Source organism: Sapajus apella, unplaced genomic scaffold (genome assembly GCF_009761245.1).
Source record: "Sapajus apella isolate SASKATOON/1434 unplaced genomic scaffold, GSC_monkey_1.0 scaffold11, whole genome shotgun sequence".
NCBI lineage: Eukaryota > Metazoa > Chordata > Mammalia > Primates > Cebidae > Sapajus > Sapajus apella.
The window spans coordinates 22,819,917-22,825,288 of NW_022436951.1; the positions used below are offsets into that span (position 1 = coordinate 22,819,917).

The window sequence follows — 5,372 nt, forward strand, 5'->3', positions numbered from 1 at the left end:
GCCTAAGTAACCATCTTTTAACCAAATGTTGCCATGCTATCCTTTGATACATGTTTCAAATTGTGCAGATAGCTTCAAATAGCGTTGCTGGTAGGAAAAAGACTTAATTCATGAATGAAGTATTTGCAATTGGTGAATAACAAGTGGTACAAGATTGTGTTGAATGAAGAGAAATATCACGAAAGTTGCAATAGAGAAGAGAGAAAATTGAAAAATCACACGTTAGACTTAATTAACACAAAAAACCTGACCTGTATCAATGAATTGTCTTTAATTGGGTAACAAAAGCCATCTTATTAACTTTATTATTCTAATTTAAAATTTGTTTTTGTAGTTTTACTTGTATTAAGTTGAATGCATATTTTAATATCGCAGTGTTATGATGTGGCTAAAAAACTGTTATTATTATCCAGCTTACACATATCTCATTGGTATAATTAAAATAATTTCATCAGAGAAGAAGGTTCAAATTTAAATTATGGTATTACAGTTGATATAAACATTTTAGATAATTTAAAAATGCTAAATAATTGTTCAGATGATAATTATGGGCCATATGGTGAAGATGACTATTTGTATGTGAATTAGAAAATAAACTCTAAAATAATTTAAGCTAGCTTTGGTTGGTGTGTTCCTCCCTTCTTGGATATATTCAAATCCCTTTGGAGTCCAAAAGCCCTAATTAAAACTATGATTAACTAGTTGCATTTTCATAACTGAGATCTAATTATAAGTTCAGACATTTCCCTGCCTAACAAAGAAAAAGCCATTGCTGCTGACAGCTGCACAAGCTATAAACACTGAGAACTAAATAAGGGAATTTGAAACAGCTGTGTGACATTGTCAGGGTAAAACCCTGATGTTTCTTTCATTGGAGGTGAGAAAAGATGTATCATTAAGCACACAACAAGACACATTTTTATATGAGGATCAACCAGTCCTCATAGGTGGTAAACTCATAACTGACGATGAAAAAAAAGACTACAAACTACTGAGGTTTTAAATAAAAATAGAAATATTGCAATCACACAACGTTTACAAACTTTTCTGGTGAAAATTGCATTAATAGAGTTCTTGATCCCTTTATGTAACATAACTAGATTCTTCTGTGTTGCAAAGACAGTTGCTTAAAGAACAGAGTTTAGAGGTATCCCTGTGGCAGTATGAGAAATTAAAAATATTTTATAATGTTAAATATCAGCAATTAAATTTCCAAATTTTGATTGAAAGAGTACAACAGACTGAAAATTGATCTCTTCATCTCATACCTAAGTTGAAATTCAAATTCCAATGTGATAATCTTTGAAGGTCTGGTCTTTGGGTGGTAATTAAATCACAGGGTTAGAGTCCTTGTGAATTGAATTAATGCCTTTATAAGAAATGACTGAAGATCTAGCTGGCTCTTTTTCCTCTTTGTGAAGATACAGCATGACTAGACTGTCTGCAACGTGGAAGTGGGGCCTCACCAGAACTTAACCATGCTCACACCCATATCTTGGACTTCTAACCTTCAGAATGATAAGAAATAACTTTTTGGTTTTTATAAGCCATACAGTATGTGGTAATTTGTTATATAGCAGCCACGCTCACTGAGACAAAAGTTGGTACTGATAAGTTGGCTGCTTCTGGAACAAGTATCTAAAATTGTGGAAGAGCTTTGGAACTGAATCATGGATAGAAATTGGAAGAATTTTGAAGCGTATGCTAGAAAAAGCCAAGATTGTCACTGCAGAGACTTAAAGGTGGATCTCGCAAAGGCTCGAAAGGAAAAGATGGGACCTTTAAGGAAATCTTTATTCATCTTAAAGAATACATGAATATTCATGTACAGAATGTTCTAGAAATAAGGACAATAAGTGCCATTCTACTGAGATCTCAGGCAGAGATTAGGAAAGTGTTATTGGACAATAGAGAAAAAGTGGTCCTTTTTATAAAGTGACAACGATTTTGGCTGAATTGTATTCTTGTTCTTGTGTTTTGTGGAAATAGAATATTTAGCTGAGAAGGTTTCTAAGCAAAGTGTTGAATAAATACCTTGGTTCTTGATATGGCTTAATTTTTTGTCCCCACCAAAATCTCATGTTGAATTATAATCCTCAAAGGAGGGTATTTGTGGGAGATGATTGGATCATGAAGTTGGTGCCTGCTTCCCCTTCACGTTCCACCATGATTGAAAGTCTCCTGAGCCCCCAACCCCCAGCCATGCTTTCTGCTCAGCCTGCAGAACCATGAGCCAATTAAACCTCTTTTCTTTATAAATTAGCTAGTCTCATTTATTTCTTTAGAGCAGTGCAAGAATGGACTAATACAGCTCTTTCTGACTAGTTATAGTTAAATGTAGGCAGAGAGAAATTACTTAAAGATTGAATTTTAATAAAAAATGTACCTTAAAGATTTGGAAAATTGTCCAGTCTATATTGCAAAAATGAGAAAGCATATTCAGAATCAAATACTAAGTATACAATCAAGTGATTGTATATAATTTTTTTTTTTTTTTGGCATTCATGACCCCTAGTGCTTTATTGGCTATTTAGTAAACACCTCTTGGCTGAAGACTTTTCTATCTTTTCCCCACAAGGGTTCAAACTGGAGGCATTTGCCATCCTATGGGGTCCGAGGGTCAGGGTGGACAGGGAAGAAAGGACTGTGTTGCCTCGACTCTCTAGCCTCCTCTGCTGGGCAAGGAGTCACGATGTTGCATGGTGACAGTGGGCCATCCACGCTGGGACAGAGCTGGCAGCTCCAGGGCCTGGGTCTGTGGTACCATCTTCCACCATTTGAAGGCAAAGGGCACCCTGCAGACAGTGACATAGGCACAGATGTCTCCCATGTCCGCCAGGTAGCAGTCAAAGTCATTGATGAAGGTGCACTTGAAGCCCAGGGGCTCCAGCAAGCTGCGCATGTTTTCTTCCAGGCAGCAGGTGCCCTTGACTTGGGGCCCCAAAGGCGTGGGGATCCCCAGGTTCTTGCCCATCACAATCATCCACAGCAGGTTACAGAAGTATGGCCTTGCAAAGAGCCTCTTGTGCTGCTGGTCAGACAGGTCGTTAGTCAGCTTCTCCAAGCACAACAGCTGGGGAATCTTGATGATGTCCTGCTCCACCAGGTCCAGCTCTGTCTTCAGGATGTCACGGTCAGGTGAATGCACTTCTCCACATATTCATTCTGCTTCCTCAGGCTTTCATCAGCCAGAAGACGGTCCATGGTTTTAGCTTCCCTTCTGTTAGGAGCTAATCTGCTCTAACTCTGTCAAACAGAGAGCATCACCATAGCCTTCCTTCTGTTTCTCGTGGAAGAGTTTGTAGCAGGCACCCAGGCTGGCCAGGAGCAGCTGGAAGCACTTCTGCCCTCACTCTTCTCATCTATGGGGCTGAAGCACATGAACTCATCCATGTGGCCAGTCATTAGCCAGTCTGAGTACAGCTCCATTGGAGATTGGCCCTGCTGGGCATAGAGGAAGTCTCTGAGCGTCTTACTCATGGCCCGGCCCTCCACACTGGGGTAAAAGCTGCTGCCAATGAGGACTTTTCCCAGGAAGTACTCTTTCCCTTGAACCTTGACAGGTGGGGACACAATCAGGTTCCCAATGGAATCCATGCTGGCCACTTTATGGTCCTCTGTGTCCTGAGTGAGTATTTCATGGGGAACTCATCAAGATTGGAGGCTCAAGGCATGTCGAGGATCAAGGATGTTGTCTTGTGGGGAGCCTGGGTGTAGCAGAAGTCACCTGCCAAGGCGGCTGGGGCAGGCTGTTGCTGTTATCATTCAGCTCCATCACTGTGTCCACAAAACCCTGCAGCTGCCGCTCCCTGCACAGATAAACTCCAGAGGTACCTGGGTGCAGGGAATGAAGATGCAGGGAGCCACCCGGAACACCACCATGTCTTTGTACAGCAGTCTCTGGAACTGACAGGTCTTGAGACTCCTCCACCAGGGACACAGAGTAGGTAATCAGGCCCTAGAATTCTGTGGATGGGAACACTGTAGCTTCGACATAGAAGGTGTCTTTCAAGTGGTCCCCAAGGAGGGTCAAGGTATGCAAAGAGTTAGTGGGAGGTTGCAGCTTGTTGAAGGACTCAAAGACCTCCTTTATAGCTATGCTGCTTTATTAATTTATGCTTATATTGATAAGGACATTAATATAGATGTGAACAGAAAGAGTTCATCAGCTACTCCAGCAGGATAACTGCTAGTGTGAACTGAAGAGGAAAGAGGAAGAAACAGAGGTTGTTGGACCTCTTGAATGTTACAGGAGAGGATCACAGAGCTATTCTACTGTACCAAATTTGCTCTGTTCTTCAAGAAAAGGTAAGAATGACCTGAAAGTCAATTCAGGGTATATCAGATGTGTCTGTTCAGTTTCAAAAGAAAGGACTTGTCAGTTTGTTTTCAGTGGATCAGATGACGTCTGTGTAAAGTCTTAGGGATGGGGCTTTCCAAAGCCATGGAGAATTGACTTCCACCTTGCTGGGCTCTGAGGGAAGAGCCTCCATCCAGGGGATCTGCGAGTGCATTTCACTGCCCCAGTGGGTCGGGAAGCCAAGACTGCTGCCTCAGTGAGGCCACAAGGCTCTGCTGCAGCCCCCATATTCTTGGAACGCAGATTATGGAGCCAAAGAGGTTTATTCTCAAGCCTTAAGATCTCATGAATTTTGCCTTCCTTGGTTTTGGACTTGTGTGGGACCCATCGCTTTTTCCTTCTTTATTCCTCCATTTTGGGGTGGGAATGTCTAACCTGTTCCAGTCACACCATTTCATTTTAGAAGTGCATAACTTGCGATGGTTAGTTTTAGGTCATCAACTTGACTGAATTAAGAAATAGCTAGAGAGCTAGTAGAGCATGATATCTGGGTGTGTCTATGTGCAGTGGTGTGTGCAGAAGAGGTCGGCGGGTGAGTCAGTGGACTGGGTGGGGATGATCTGTCCTTAATATATGGGCAGGCATCATCCAGTTGGGTGTGGCCTCAGACAGAACAGAAAGTTAAATGAAAGGCAATTTATTTCTGTCTGTCTTGGGACTGGGACACCATTCTTCTCCTGCCTTTGAATATTAGAATTCCAGGCTCTTTTGCCTTTCAACCCTAGGACTTTTAACAGTAACCTCCTGGGGTTCTCAGGTCTTCAGCCTTGGACTGAGAGCTACGTCATTACTCCCCTGGTTCTGAGGCTTTTGGACTTGGACTGAGTCATGCTACTGGCATTTTATGGTCTGCAACTTGCAGACAGCAAGCTGTTATAGGACCTTTTCAGAATTACATGAGCCAATTCCTCTAATAAATTTCTTCCCGTATTTTTCCTTCCTTCCTTCCTTCCTTCCTTCCTTCTTTCCTTCCTTTCTTCCTTCCTTTCTTCCTTTCTTTCTTCCTTCCTTC

At 41.7% G+C, this 5,372-nt stretch overlaps 1 pseudogene; it reads right to left on the reverse strand.

The window, feature by feature from the left end:
- Nucleotides 1-2,662: 2,662 nt before the first annotated feature.
- Nucleotides 2,663-4,588, reverse strand: LOC116552139 (annotated as a pseudogene).
- Nucleotides 4,589-5,372: the final 784 nt, after the last annotated feature.